Raw genomic sequence first — 17,289 nt, 5'->3', positions numbered from 1 at the left:
CCGGTTTCTGGCCTGTGCATGTTTGTCTACTCTTTTACAAGTCATTACGATTTATGCATCTATACCACTTGTGGCGGTTAGCGAATTTGGTTCCAACAACTGCTTATTTGGATTGAGATAATAATATTTTATGTGGTTTGTATGTACGCTTTAAATATATCAAATCGACTAATTTGCTTAATTTGCATCGGGATTAAAATAATTTTATCAATTTAAATATTTTATTTGCTTAATTTGTATTAGAATTATATTAAAAAAAAAAAGGGAGTTGTTATTAGCACTCCAAAAATCTCATTCTACACTCCAAACTTTCTATATTAGGAAAGAAAAATACACTTGTGAGGAGTGTAGAATGAAATTTTTGGAGTGCCAATAACACTTTCCAAAAAAAATAGTCAATAAAATTAAAACAACATATAAAAAAAATGTGGAAAACTCTTGGCAATAAACATATGTTCGTCACGCAAAAATATTATCTTATAATATTAAGTGACAAGAAAGTTTGTCGGATAATGTCACTTTCAGTGACAATAACCATATTTCATCACCAAAATGCAACTAGGGTTTGGTCTGGGTTTAGGCGACAAAGTTTTCAAAATTTCATAATTTTTTAATCTAAAAGTTTTGACAGCTCCCTCTCTCTCTCTCCCTCTCTCTCTCTCTCTCTCTCCCTCTTTCTCCTTCTCTCTCTTCTTCTCCCTCTCTCTCCCTCTCCCCCTATATGTCCCCTTAGTCCACACTCCATCCTTCTTTCTTATCCTCCGGCCTTCATTTGAAATTTGTCGGACCACTAACTCCATATTTTTCCATCTCTATCTCCTATCTCCATTATCTTTCTTATCTACCCGTTAAGGTCACTCCTCCACCACCATCGGGTACAGTAAGCAATACCTGTTGTAGCCTATTTTATCCAACAAAAACAATAGGGCCAACGGCAAGGGTAGAGAAATAGAGAGAGATGTGTTTGTAGAATTGTAGGGAAATGTGTGTGTTATCCCTCCTACGTTGTGCCTTTATTTATAGTAGTAAAGGGAGAGAAGATATTCCTTCATCCCCAAGGAATACAAGTTGTAATAGGAAAGGATTACTAGAATCAAATCTACTCTAGGATTTACACAATCACACTTAAACTAGGAAAGTTTACAACACTCCCCCTTGAGTGTGTAAATACTCAAAGTAGATTCAACATCATGCAGAAGTTTAGGAAGTCAACTCGTTGACACTAATTCTAAGGAACAACGCTTATTCTCAATAAGGTAGGAACTTACATAAGTAAGTAATTCTCACTAAAAAAACCCTAAGGCTATGGCAAAAACCAAAGGAGGGACAAAATCCATAGTCTAAGGAAATGTGTGAGAAATGCAAAGTCAAAAGAAACGTCTATGGGACATCATCAGGGATATCACCAACCCAAGGTGGGTGCCTCGTTAAAACCTGGTTAGGTAGCAAAAACCCAGTGGTAAAAATGCTCCTAATCTTAGGGAAAAAGAGTACATTAAGATCAAGCAAGTATCCTCAAGATACTCCCCCTAAGTTTAACACAATTCCAAAGAGAAATAGCAAAGTTACAACTCAGAAAGTTTACGCATACCAATTCCATGAGCAAGCTTCTGAAACGTCGTCTTAGGCAGTGATTTGGTGAAAAGGTCGGCCAAATTGTCATGTGAACAGATTCGTGACTTCAATCTTCTGATGCTCTTGTTGTTGATGTGAAAAGAAGAACTTCGACGCAATGTGCTTGGTGTTGTCTCATTCGATGTAACCCTTCTTGAGCTGTTCGATGCATGCTGCATTGTCTTCAAAGATCGTTATCGGAACATCAACGGTGGGATAACGATCGCATAAACTTCGAATATGGCCCACAACTGCTCTCAACCAAAAGCATTCCCGAGTTGCTTCATGTAAGGCGAGAATTTCAGCATGGTTAGACAAAGTGGCAACTAAGGTCTGTTTAGTTGACCTCCAAGAGATTGCAGTGCCTCCAACGGTAAAGACATAACCTGTTTGAGAATGTGCCTTGTGCGGATCAGATATGTATCCTACGTCGGCATAAGCAACAAGGCGAGAATTGACTTGAGTAGCAAAGGGTGCGACATCACTCGAGGATCAGTAGGGATAGAACAAGCCCAAATCCATAGTACCCTTAAGGTAACGGAAAATGTCTTTCACGCTTGTCTAGTGTCTGCGTCTAGGTGCATTACTATATCTTGCTAAAAGATTAACAAGGAAGGAGATGTTGAGTCTAGTGCATTGAGCTAAGTACAATAAAGCGCCTACCGCACTTAGATAGGGACCTTTAGGCTCCAAAATCTCTTCATCATCCTCCTTTGGACAGAAGGGATCTCGTTTTGCATCTAGCGATTGAACGACCATAGGAGTACTTGAAGGCTTCATTTTATCCTCATTAAAGTGGCACAACAACTTATGGGCATAGTTTGATTGATGTACTAGGATTCCATCTGAACAATGCTCTATCTCGAGACCAAGACAGAATCGAGTCTTGTTGGAGTTATGCGCTGAAAGTCAATCTTTGGAAGAAACCTTTCAGGACAATGTCCGTATGTATAGATAACTCTAATACAGTAAAATGCAAAGTCACTTATTAAGACTATCTCAATGAACAATAGACGTCCAAAATTAGTGAGTCCGTGGACAATCGATCGATGGAAGAAGTAATCTAGAGATGTTAGATTACAGAGACCTTCTTCACATAACCATAATGTCCAAAAAGGTTCCTAGTCATATGATTGTTAGAATGACACTGACACTCTGGATACACTAGTACGTACTATGTCTACTTCAAATGGGAAGGATGGAAAGTCTCAAGCTATTCATGTAGTGACACTAAGACAAGTATGTAGGTGCTCATTAAAGGAATAAGTTCACTAAATACAATCAAACGAGAGTACTTGCATAGAGGTCTACTCACATGTCAAGCAAGTAACTCTACTGGTTGGAATAATGTAAGTAATCCTTTGACCTGAGACATCATAATTGTCTTGGGGATACGTTGCTGATCATTTGATAATGAGACATGACCATATCTCATCTTGGATGTATTTTATGCATTGTTGGGGTCACTGATTTATTCTCAAAGGCATGCGAATGATAAACAAGGGATCTCTAATCCTCGTTAAGAAAGGAAGAATACTCTAAGATATGATTCAAGAATCTTCGGTTGAAGTATCGAGCGTAATGATGGAAGGCATTCCTATACGACTCAATTGAATCATATAACTTGGTATAACCACATTAGGGGTTTGACATTAAGTATCCATACCCTAGTAATGTGATTGTGAGTATTGTAATAGAGAATGATCGAATTACATTGTAATTCCAACTGAATAGGTTCTTCGACCAAATTCTACATTAGCTTGGGTAGCCATGATATATGGTTAGATGTCACTCATGGCTTGTGGGTTCTCCTAGATGATTAAATAAGTAATCATCAAAGAAGAAGGAGAATTAAAAGTAAGTTTTAATTCACTAAGTGATTGGATAAATACTAATCAATTGGATTGATACCACTCACCTAACTGCCTCTCTAATTAGAACCTTAAACAATTGTACACCGATACACTCTTGTGGTGAGACAACTAAAGGATGATGGAATTAATTAATTGGATTAATTAGGTGTTATGATTAATTATAAAGTCTAAAGAAATCATAGAAGCGATGAAAGATCGTTTCGGGCTTAAAGAAAAGTTCGGGTTCATTCGGGCCCAAACCCATTGGGCTTTTTTTTCAAGCATAGGATAACTTGAAATGATAAAAACCCAAAGCCTAAATCAACACTAAAGGGGCGGCCGAAGATGAGGAAAGAAGAGAAAGAAAGAGTCAATTAGTTGACTTACTTCTTTTACCTTTATAAAGGGAGTTTAATGAAAAAGTTTCATAAGGGTTTTTCATGTGAACTTTTCAACAAGACAAAAACATGTCTCTCTCTCTCTCTCTACACACATACATAGCCGGCCACCAAAGAGGGATATAGCTAATCATCTCTTCCCTTTTTGGTTATTCCAACATCCATCTCACTACACTAGTGGGTGTGGATCTTTAGAGGTCTTTTACTTTGGAGACTAGTGGAGAATCAAAGGAGCTCCAAATCTATCAAGGTGGAGGAAACTAGGAGGGAGGCTAGACTCAAGGAGCTCCAAGAACAAAGAGCTTAGAAATGGTCTATCCTTGGTCTAAAGTCTAGATCAAGAGGTATGAAACTCAACCTTCACTTTTTTCTTCCATATTTTGTTTGATGCATCATGTATGAACCTATGTTTCTTGAAGGGGATTTGCATGACTATAGCTTTGATAATATGTGATAATATGCTTCTGTTGCTTATGTATATAAACTTAGAATTGTATATGCATGCTAGTCACTAGAAATCCCACTATAAATATCATAATTTCCTTCAAGTGATATCAAGAGCCAAAGGTTTATATTTGATGTGTCCTTTTGGATTTTATGCATATGGGTTTTTATTTTATGTTTGACATATTATTTCTTCATTCTAAATATGTTGATCTTTTTTTTTCAAGTGTTGAAAAATGTGTTTCAAGAGTTGAAAAGGTTATGTATGCCAAAAGTGTTTTGGATACATGAATGAAGAGTGAGTTTTTTGAACAAAATTTGGGGCTTTTGTAACATAGGAGAGGGCACGGTTTTGGAGAAATTTTTTGGCTAGTGTTTGTGTTTTATTTTGAGTCACACACACACACTTTTAAGCTAGAAAGACAAGGCCTTGTCATATTTGTTTTTGGTTTGAAAAACCACCAAGAAAGTGCAAATCTTGAAATTGTTTTCATGGTTTTGTTCTTGGTGTTCATATCTATGTTCTTGTGTTCATACTTTGATTTTGAATTTGGGTATTAAACTTTCTATCAAAAGCTTTCCCTAGATTTACTCCATCCTAGACAAGACTAGGAGGCCATACCCTAACCATACCTTTAAAGTCAATAAGTACAAAAGGTGACAAGGAAAAGTATGGGCTCTTACTTTCTTTTGAAATTAAGGGAAAAAGTTTGACCTTCTTCCTCTCCCCATCATCATAACCAGCCTACCCTAATGATGAGTCCTTTATTGGCTATTTTGCAATTTTAAAAAGTTGATTATACTTTCTAGTATTTGCGGTTTGACCCCTAACTTTCTATATTTGCATTTCGGCCCCACCTCCCTAGAGGACAAAATATTTTGATTTTAATTTTGTTTGCAGTTTAAACTTATCATACAATTATGCCCATATGTACTAAATCTAATTGATTATGCTGCATTCCAATTTAATTATTTAATGGGATTAAAAAGTTAGAAAAATGTTGACTATGGGCTGGTGCCTTAAACGATAATTAAGCTATGAGAAAGGCCGCTAAATTCAAATGGTTTGAACCTTGGGAATGTGTTTTAATTACTATTTCAATTGGACCACAACACGTTAGACGTTAATCTTTCTCTCCCTCTTAGTATATGTAATTTGTAGGAATTTGTACAAATTGGTTTGTAATTCTTATTACTTCTTTATCTCTTTCAATTAGTTGATTCCTTCTAGTACTAGACTAGAGTTTCTTTAACTATTGGTAAGGAGACATATTAAAAGGGGTTTTACATGAGATTAAAGATTTGTTGGGTCCAACGCCCTAATTAGCAATGAATGATTGTCTTTCGTTTCTAATGGCTCAATGATAAATGTTTTAGTTGCATTGAAAGCACGTAATTAAAATGATACAATCTTCCCTAGATCTAATTCAACAATATTGGCTCATTGTTGAATCAACCTTATAAGTCGATAGTCATCCAAAGAGCCTAAGATAACTATAAAGTCCAAATTCAAAGGAATGCAAAAACCTTAGTAGCAGTAGTTACTTCCAATATTTGAAAAATTCATTTTTGATATTGATTTGTTTTTCTCAAAACAAATAGTGGGAGTATCATATGCTACTAAACTAAAATGAACACAATTAGTAGTAATATATATCTCCAATATTTTGAAAAATTGTTTTGATATTGATTTGTTTTTTTTGCGAAAACGAATAGTGGAGATATCATATGCTACTAATTTCATTTACCTTGGACTAGTAGTTGTAATAGGATACAATTTAGTATAATATGATTAAATAAATAAAATGATGAGACTTAAAATCGAACCAACATCCAATATTAAGTTGAAAGTGGAGAGGTGCTTTGAACACTTCTTTGTGGCCTTCCACCATGGTAGGCTCCAATCGTTTATGACTCATATACCGCCTTCACCCTATCATGGAGGAGTTCAAAGTATGTGCTTATACTCAGGAGGAGTCTATTTCAACATTTGATATGGTGAAGGTAGGCAACGAGTATGGCTGATATCATATCATTGTGATGTCATACTTGGACCCCTATCCGAACCAGCATGGTAGGTCAAAACTTAACTAAGAGAAATGGTGCCAACATCATATCATTGTGGAGCATTGTTCTCTAGAGGCCAACTAGATGGGCAATCACAAGATGGGTAACTTTACCCTCTCATTATTATTTTTGCTAGCCAACATCACATCATTGTGAGGTGGGCTTGGTAATAGTGAGCCTCCCACAATCCACTAGGAGCTTTCTTTGAAATCACCTGGATTCCATCTTGAGGGATATGGGATTTGCCAAAAATAGTGGGTGGTGTCATTCGGTTTAAAGACCTGAATCGTTTGACTTAATCAACAATCAAACTAATTTATTTTATTGTTATGTATTTAGATATGGTTGGAAGCACACTATCAAAGATACTCGACAAGCATTGTCTTGAGGGGCACAATATCCAATCATGGTACCATAATGTCAAGATTCTCCTAACATTGGAGAAAATTGTTTATGTACTAGACAAGGCTCCACCTCACATACCTCTTGGCCCTGAGGCCACTGAGGATGAGCATGCTAAGTATGACAAGCACATTGAGGATGATACATAAGCCAAGTGCTATTTGTTGGCTTCCATGAAAGAGGAGCTGCAGAGACAACACGAGGGTATCAACAGTGCATCCTTCATCTTACAAAGTTATATGGTGAAAGGACACACAACCGTTGCTTCAGCACTGTCAGTGAACTTGTGAAGACCAAAATGGTCAAGTGAGCCCCAATGCATCAACATGTACTGAAGATGATTGGACTCATTGAACAATTGGAGAACCTAGGTACTTCACTTGACGGAGAATTGGCCCAGGACTTCATCTTGGCTTCTCTTTTTTATTCGTTCTTGCAGTTCGTCATGAACTACAACATGAACTCACTCTCTATGAGTTACTAAACATCTTAGTAACCACTGAGAAGACTATGAAGAAAGAGAATGTTGTACATTTAGTAGATCCATCTTTAGAGGTGTATGTGCAGCTGGAATATGTGATCTTGTCACGTGCGCTAGATCAGTGAAAGCATCTGGCATGATCTAAGATATGCTCAGGAGATCTAATATACGATGCACTTCAATTTTAGACTGAATGGTGCGGGGATCTAAATGAGACAAAGTGGGGGTCATCCATGATAATTTGCGTCATTCTTCAGGAACGTAGATGTTCTTATCTCCCCTTAACGACATGAAGATTGTCTTGTAGAAGTGATAATCCGCTCAACCAAAAACGCGCATATGTGATATGTCGGGTTCATATCCGGTAACAAACTGAAGGGCGATATATGGGTGTGTCGTAATAGGCCTTAGCCAATATTAGATAGCCTCTACTAGGCCGTTCTAGGTGTGAACTTGGGGTACAGGATGTTCAACTTCAACCCCAACCGACATGCAATAGTCATCAAAAGTTTTAGATGTGAATTCTCCATCATTATCTAATCGAATAGATTTGATCGGATAATCAGGGTGGTGAGCCTTGAGCTTAATAACCTGAGCCAACAGTTTGGAGAATGCAGCGTTCCTTGTGGACAACAAGCACACGTGTGACCAACTTGTGGAAGCGTAAACCAAAACCATAAAATATCTAAATGGCCCGCAGGGGGGGTGAATCGGTCTACAAATGTCCCCCTGAACCCGTTGTAGAAAAATGGGAGGATTCGAATGAATCTTGTCATAAGAAGGCTTAGTAATAACCTTTCCCATGGAATAGGTTTGACATGCGATTCCTTGGATCGAACCTAAACTTTGGGTTAGTGGATGCCCGTGTGATGATTTAGGGATACGGTGCATCGTTATTTGTCTAGGATGTCCTAAACGATCATGCCAAAGTGTAATTTCATGCACGGTCCCAGTAGTAGGGTTGGCCACATAGTGGCTTTCTATGGGGTGTATGGTCGTAGTATACAGACCACTCGAGATACGCTTCATCTTCTCTAGAATATGCTTCTGGCCATATTCGTAAGAAGTTATGCACATATATTTAACTCTGTTTTCTACGTGGGTTTTAGCGTGGTAATTGTTATCTCTAATGTCCTTGAAACTCAACAACATTCTTCCGGAACGTGGAGAATAGAGTCCTTCAGAAATGGTCAAGATTGTACCATTGGACAACATTATACATGCCTTACCGTATCCTTCTATCAAGTTGGATGGGCCTGAGAAGGTTGTCAGAGGTGCATTCTTAGGTATGAAGTTAGTGAAATAAATGTGTTCACACAAAACTATGTGCATGGTTGCACTATCTACCAGACAACTAACTTTCCCACTAGTCATACCTAGAATGAAAAATTAATTTGAATCGATCACATGCATAAAAGTTCTAAAAAAAAATATCAATTCAAAATAATTTCATTTATTCAAGGATGGTAATTAATTTAAACTTAATATCCAAAAAAAAATCACCAACAAATAATCCAAACATACAAGAAAATTGTTCAAAAATCAACCAAAAACAAAGGTGAGGTTCAACCACTAGGTGGAATTCGGCCCCGTTGTCTTATTTCAAATAAAAAAAATAAGTCTATGTCTAAAATTCTAATCTTCCATAAGGGTGGTATCCTCTTGAAAGTCACAAACCTCCACCTTTGTAGCCTCCAGTTCGTCCACTTGCACGCAGTTTGATTCAAACTTCTTATGACGAGAATGATATTCATCTACAACCTTCTTAGGAGCTCGGCAAACACGGGACCAATTGTCCTTTGAACCACAGCGATAGCACATATCCGCATCCATGGTTTCAGGTGCTTTGCCTTTATTCTTTAAGTTGGGGGCCTTGGGAGCGAGGTTTGAGCGCTTTTGGGCTTTGTTTCCTCCTTTGGATGGGCCTTGATTCTGTTGACCTTGGTAGGATGGCTTCTGGCAGCCCATACCATGGCTCTTTTTTTGCGCATTGGTTTGTGCTATAATGTGTTTCAGGCACAACAGTCACCCCAGTAGGTCGAGCTTGATGATTCTTCATCAACAACTGGTTCTGCTTTTTAGAGAGAAGTAAAATAGAGATCAAATTTGAGAACTTAGTGAACTTCTGAGCTCTATATTGTTGATGCAGGACAATATTAGAAGTAGAGAAGGTTGAATAGGTCTTCTCTAAGAAATCCTCTTCAGTTAAAGTTTTGTTACAAAACTTAAGAAGTGATCAGATTTGACAAACATCAGAATTATATTCATTCACAGACTTGGAAGCGCAAATGCTGCCAGTCATGTCTTGCTTCAGGCAAGAATATGTCGTTTTGGTGATTAAAACAATCAGCCAAAGTGACCCATAGTGCATGTGGATCCTCCTCAGCAAGATACTCAGTTTGCAAGGCGTCATAGATATGTCATTGGATGAAGATCATAGCAGTGGCTTTTTCAGCTTCACCAACAGGGTTGTCCATCTCTTCTTCAATAGTGGGACACAAGTTCTTTGCAGTGAGGTGGAGCTTCACATCTTGGACCCACTTGAGGTAGTTCCTTCCAGAGCCCTCTAAAGCGATGAAGTCGAGTTTGTTGAAATTCGACATGTTCCTATCACAAAATACATGGACAAGATGTGGTTAGTGTAATGGAGAAAAAATCATTCCATTCACATAGGAGTAGAACATACAAGTTCTAATAGACATGTATTGGTTTAATTTTGCATGAAAAAAACTTTAGGTTTTCATGGGTGATGTTTTTAAATGAAAACTTTAGGTTTTCAAATAAGGCATGTTTGTAAGAAACTTCAAGTTTCCAAATAATTATGAACTTCAGGTTCATATATTCCTGTAGGCAAACACAAATATATACACACAAATATGCAACAAAAATATGCAAATAGAACTATAGGTCTATAATTATAATTGAATTAACTATTTGGACTTCGGGCCAAATTAAAGTGTGGGTGAAAAAAAATAAAACCCATTGGGCCTAAAATAATTAGGCAAATAAAACTTGGGCCCCAAAGGAAAAACCTAAGCCCAGGGGTGGCTTAAGAAAATGTGGTCCGTGTGTGGTTTCTCAGGTGCAGGCTTCAGGCCTATGAGGCCAGGGGGCTACTGCGGGCAACCCCAAAACAAAAGTTAAAAAAAAAAAAAAAAAAAAAAAATTATACAGGCTGCTTCAGGCAAGCCCAAAAACATAAATTTGTTTTTTTTGTTTTCTTTGTAGGCCGGGGAAATAGTTAGGCCCAGGGGAAGATGCGATCCAGTGCGTCGCATCATTTAGGAACACCATAGCCCGCGGACTAGTGTCTTGTGTTGGCTGAGCCAAAGGGTTTAGGGTCATTGTAGGTGAGCCCAAAGAAAAAAAAATGTTTTTTTTTTGTTTTTTTTTTTTCGGTTTAATGGTTTGATTGGGCTTGGAAAAACAAGCCCAAAGAGAAAAAAATTCTTGCCCGAGGTTATACCTAGCCCAGATTGGGGTCAGGTTTTGGACCAAGAAACCTAGCAAAGCTATGGAGTGTCACCGAGGAAGAACACTAGCGCCGCCACTGTGGGTGGCCAAATCTTGATGGGGGGAACTCGGGACACCTATGTTGGGTGTTATTGACCATAATTACGAATTGGAGATTGGAAATCTCAATGATTCAACCAAAACCTTGAAATTAGAATCGGAATTTCAAAAAAATTGATGGTAGTCGAAGGAATCTTCAATCAAGGGACATTGTGGACGATTGATGGGTTCTTGGCTAGGTATGAGGCCCATCTTCATGGATTGTGGAGGTCACGGGTTCAAAAGAACCCTAAGTATCCTGATTTTGATTTTCTTTTTCTTTTTTTTTCTTCAATTCAATTCATATATGATTTAATTTGATGCATATGCAATTCATTAATTTGGTGCATGTACATATATTTGATGCAATTATGAATATAATGCATACACAATTCATGTAGAATCTAAAATTTGAAAAACGTTAAGTTGGGTCATGCATTATCGTGAATGTTCATGCTATCAGGGCTGCAAAAATATCGAGATAAAAGCCGTTGTTTTGAAAGAACCTGATTGTGTGATGATATGGATGAACTAGTTTGATGCAGAAAAATTCTTCAACGTCAGATTCCTAAGTGTAGTGATAGGGGCGTGCTGATAAAGTGCTATAGCCTATTTTATTTGACAAAAAGAATAGGGCCGGCGACAAGGGTCGAGAAATAGAGAGAGATGTGTTTGTAGAATTGTAGGGCAAATGTGTGTGCTATCCCTCCTACATTGTGCCTTTATTTATAGTAGTAAAAGGAGAGAAGACATTCCTTTATCCCCAAGGAATACAAATTGTAATAGGAAAGGATAACTAGAATCAAATCTAATCTAGGATTTACACAATCACACTTAAACTAGGAAAGTTTACAACAATAACGGTAATTTTGATTTTTTTTATTTGTTTTTGTTGGCTCCACTTTTTCTGGAATAATTAATGCCTTGTTAGGAACGTTGATCTTAATCTTGTGAGATTGACGATTGTATTTGCAAAAACGATCCCAATTGTACGTAAAACAACCGATAAACCATGAATTTTGGTTTCTACCATTGAAAGTTTTTGACCTGTTTTAGAATCTCCGATTTTTTTTTTTTTTTTTTTTTTTTTTTGGGGTGATTTTTTGCATATGTGATCTCCAAGTTTATGCAAGCATTTTTTAAGGTGGAACATGCACACTAGTTTCATACAATGCATGTCTCATTCAAAAGCTTCAATACCAAAACACTTAGTGCTTCTTCTATATTTCCACTAAGTAGAATATAGATTTTTGTTGGCTCTACTTTTTCTAAAATATTTAATGCATCATCGAGAATGTTGATCTTAATCTTGTGGGGTTCACAATTGTAGTTGCAAAAAATGATCTCAACCAGACCTAAAACGACTGTTAAATCGTAAATTTTCGTTTATAACCGTAGAAAGTTCTCCACCTATTTCCAAATCTCTGAACAATTTTTTTTTGCATACGTGATCTCCAAGTTTATGCAAACATTTTTTTACGGTTAGATGCACGCTAGTTTCGTATAATGCATGTCCCATTCAAAAGCTTAAATACCAAAACACTTAATGTTTCTTCTATATTTCCACTAGGTATAATATAGGTTTTTCTTGGCTCCAATTTTTCTAAAATAATTAATGCATCATTGAGTACATTGATCTTAATCTTGTGGGGCTGACGATTGTATTTGCAAAAAATGATCCCAATCGGACCTAAAACGACCGTTAAATCGTCAATTTTGGTTTCTAACCATCAACAGTTTTCATCCTATTTCCTAATCTCCAAACCTTTTTTTTGTTGTGATTTTTACGTATGTGATCTCCAAGTTTGTGAAAACATTTGTAAAGTTTAGAACGTACACACTAGTTTCGCACAATGTGTGTCCTATTCAAAAGCTTAATACCAAAACACTTTAGTGTTTCTTCTATATTTCCCCTAAGTAAAATATAGGTTTCTGTTGGCTCCATTTTTTCTAAAATAATTAATGTATTATCAGGAACGTTGATCTTAATCTTGTGGGATTGACCAATGTAGTTGCAAAAAATGATCGCAATCGAACGTAAGTTAGATTGTGAATTTTGGTTTCTAACCATTGAAAGCTTTGGACCTGTTTCCTAATCTCCACATTTTTTTTTGTGTTATGATTTTTGCATATGTGATCTCCAAGTTTATGCAAACATTTTTTTACAGTTGGATCATGCACACTAGCTTCGTACAATGCCCGTGGGTGGTAGGAGGAAATATTAGAAAAATGAATGAAAAAAAAGATATTTATAGTGGATGTATATAGATTTACCAGACGAACGTTTGTCGGTTAAGCATTGTGGTGGTGGAATTTTTCCACACGTGAGTTTCATATTTGTGGCACATTGAAAAATGAAATTCAACTTTTGACTAATTCTGGTTTTCTCAAGGGATCTCCGTCTGGTGATCTCCATGTCAATAGATTCCTCTTGAACGAAAAGCCACAGCAAGGGAAACCTACAGGCACCTTAGTTTTCAGTAGCAGCAAGTCTTATGGCTGCTCTTTCCTGCAAACTTCCTGTAGCAACATGCTGCTGCTGCAGGAAGATTGCTAGGGTTTTTAGGTGACTTTTTGATGTAAATCTCCTTAAATCAAGGAATGCCTTGTCATCAGTCAAAATTCATTTGTTTAGTCCTTAAATCAAGAAGAAGGTGGCGTGTCCCTTCTCCCTTGTGTTTTGTTTGCTGCTTTATATTGTGCTTTTGCTGTAAACACAAATCATCATTGGAAATATATCAAAACTCATTTTTCCACATGGTATCAGAACAATGTCCTCCCTCACCCAACATGCCTAGGCCGGCCATTCCCTCTCAAAAAGGCCCTATGTAGGCCCTCAAAGCCTTCTCTATTGCATTACAAACAAGTACTAAATATGATTGTTGGATTGTTGACGCTGGTGCCACTGACCACATGACAAACAAGCTTTCAAATTTGCTTGATTTTTAAACATTCAAAAAACCTTCACTAGTGTCTGCTGCAAATGGAAAAAATGTGTCAGTTTTGGGTAAGGGAAGAGCTAGTATATTCACAAATAGTAATGAATCATTAGCCCTTTATCCTCATTTCCTTTCCAATTACTTTCAATAGGAAAGATTACAAACTCCCTAAACTGCCATGCCATTTTCTCACCAAACAAAGTTATTTTTCAGGATATCATCACCAAGAAGATGATTGGTGAAGAGTTCCTTCTTAATGGTCTCTACTATCTTTGCAAAAAATTAGTCATGCCTAGAGCCTTACAAGCCAGACCCAAGTATTTTGAACATCAACAACAGTGGCACCCAAGACTTGCTCACCCATCTGAACTTGTTTTGTCAAAGTTGTTTCCTATGTTTTGTCAATCACCACTTAAATGTGAAATGTCATTTTTCAAAGTCAGTTAGACTACCTTTTGGCATTTTGTTTTTAAGACATGTAAACCATTTGAGATGGTACACACTGATGTTTAGGGACCAACAATTGAATCAATGGATGGTTATAAGTTTTTTGTCATATTTGCTGATGATTTCACTCATACCACCTTTCTATACCTTATGAAATCAAAAAATGAGGTTTACTACATTTTTAAAGATTTCCATAAACTTGTACAAACTCAATACAACTCAAACATTAAGGTACTTAGCTCGGACAATGGCACTGAGTTTCTGTCCAATAACATGGTTTAGTACTTGAGTTCACAAGGGATCATTCACCAAACCAGTTGTGTAGGGACAACTCAACAAAATGGGGTATCAGAAAGAAAGAATAGAGACCTACTTGAAAAACTCAAGCTTTAATGTTGCATATGAATGTCCCCAAGAGATATTGGTCGCATGCTGTTTTCACTGCTGCCTATATAATCAACAGACTTCCAAGTAGAGTATTAGGCTTCAAAACTCCACATGAAACCCTACACAATAAGGCAATCAACTTGGTACATTTTAAAACTTTTGGTTGTAGCAGCTTTGTTCATGTGCAAGCACTTAATTGTGACAAGTTGGAAGCTAGAGCAGTGAAGTGTATCTTTGCTGGATACTCACCAACTCAGAAGGGATACAAAAGTGTTGGTCTTATCACGAAGAAGTGTATTGTGTCCAGGGATCGTTTTAATGAAACGATACCTTACTATAAAAGAAAAGGGACTTATGTTAATGAAAGTTAGACATTGAGTGATTTGGTTCCCTTACTAAGAGTCACTGATCATGATACACTAGAAGAGGATCACATCTCAAATTGTCATAACATTGAAGAAGTTCAAGCTGACTTGATTCCAAGTATGGATCAACTACACTCTCAATCCATTAGTGAGCATACAAGTGAAGTGCAAGCAAGCTCAACCCCTTCATAGTCAACCACACCTCAAGAGGCCAGGAGATATCTTGTTCGAACAAGAAAGCCACCAGCTAAGTTGGTGGACTATGTTACTTGTGCCTCAAGGCACCCCCTTACTAAGACTCTGAATTACAACTGTTTCTCAAAGTCTCACACTAACGCCGTTAGGGTTTCCAACGGAATATTCTAACGGCGTCAGGTAACGGCCGTTAACTTCTGTTAGGGTTTTAACGGAATATTTCATGGAATATTCCCTAACGCCGTTAGGGTTTCCACATGCATGCCAGGCACGTGCCCACGCGTGGTTGGCGCTTGAGAGGTCGGAAAATTATTTTAAAAATATTGGGATGTTTGTGAGGTTGAGTAAAGCACGTTGGTGTATTCAAACACCCCATTTGAGCAATGTATGAGAAGTTATTAACTAAGGTTGGTTATGTGCGTTAATTTGACATTTTTATAGTTGTTTCGCATATAGGTGAGGACTTTCCGGAGGACGAGCGCAACCACGCGAGGCTCGGGGCTTACGATCCTTCTACGTATCAGTGAGTGGGCTTTTGTTTTCAGTATGTATATATATTGATTGGTATCTTTCCAGAAATTACGTTTTAATGGTTTTATAATTGAAATGCCATGTCGAATATCGTTGATATTATTATTGTGATTGTGTTGGTTATGCTTTGGTGCCACGGACGCTCAGGTAAGTCTGGTGGATTTCGATCTACAACGGGTTGTACATAACCTTTTTTATTCTAGTGATACACTACTTTTTTTTTCTTTTATACAATTTTTTATTTGTTATCGAATTAGATAAATCAAACAAAAACAAAAAAAAATAAGGGCATGTAAGAGAAAAAATGTGTATTTATCATTTTCTTACTAATGATATAACCCTAAACTCTACACATGCTTAAGGGAACCAAATTCACACATGGTAATTAATTAAAGGAAAACTAATGAAAATGGCTTGAAAACTTTAAGTTTTAACAATAATGACAAAATAAAGGGTAAAGTGAATAGTACCAAGATTGACTTTTTAGTGTAAAAATATGGTTTTTCGTTAAAGTGAATAGTACCGGGAGCTTTTTGTTAAAGTTCCCATTAATTGAGGATGGAATTAGAGTTGGTTTTGTTAAATAAGTTGAAACCGTGTAAAAGTTGTCAACAAACTCAACCAAATCCACAGTTACGACGTTCATGCATGGTGTGCATGGATAGTTTGACGAGCTCTAATTGGTTGTTAAGCAATAAAATATAAGTCAATATTTCTTGTAACAGAACGGAACTATCATCACGTTATGTGTTGCACGAGGAGACAACAAACACATAGTGTATACCGTGTTCCATGTAAGTTTCTCTCATTTTGTTTTCATGAGCTATACCATGACTTGACAAATGAAAAGAAGCAATTCTATTTCTATTCATTACAACGTTTATTTCTGTGGGCAGTCCGTTCGGCTTGTTCGAGTTAATGAGTTTGTTACTCTAATAGGCACACTGCGTCTCTCCTTGCCAGTAATTAGTTCACCAATCAAGAAAAGAATCCCAGCTCATGCTTATTAAAGTTTCTAAAGTACACTCGGGGGAACACCAAGTTCCTCCCTTTGATCGACAGAGACTAGTGAGGGAAGAAGGACAGGAAATGGGAATAGCCATATTTACTGGCTTGCTTCTCTCACTTTTCGTATTGCTAGGAGTGAGGAAAAAGCAGGTTAATTATGAAACACAATCATGTTTAACTCCATCCAAATGATTGAAAATACTATTGCTCCAGCAATAACATTCACTTCTCATTTATTTATTCATTTATTATTTATTTATTTTCTTGCCTCTTCTATGTAACGAGGTAAATTTCAAGTTTTATGATGAAGTATATTTGCATTTGGAACTTGTAACGTTGCCGATGCAAGGCTCCACCACTTGGCCCTTGGGAGACTTTTGCATGCCAAATGTTAGAGCATCAACTTTAAAGAAGATTGTTTCTGCTCACCACAATAAACTGAGGTATATGTTCACTATGACACACCCCGATCGAGATCAGGGCATGCTGGCCGTCATGTGCAAGTGACGTAACCATGTGCACAGTGCGGAAGCTAATAAAATAATAATAAAGGTAGTACGAATAAATAAAAACCAGTTTACACAAGGTAATAACGAACAAGTGCAA

The sequence above is a fragment of the Pyrus communis genome, chromosome 6 (assembly GCF_963583255.1).
Source record: "Pyrus communis chromosome 6, drPyrComm1.1, whole genome shotgun sequence".
Taxonomy (NCBI): domain Eukaryota; kingdom Viridiplantae; phylum Streptophyta; class Magnoliopsida; order Rosales; family Rosaceae; genus Pyrus; species Pyrus communis.
The sequence above is the reverse complement of the archived record's forward strand: the minus strand, read 5'-3'. Positions refer to the sequence as shown.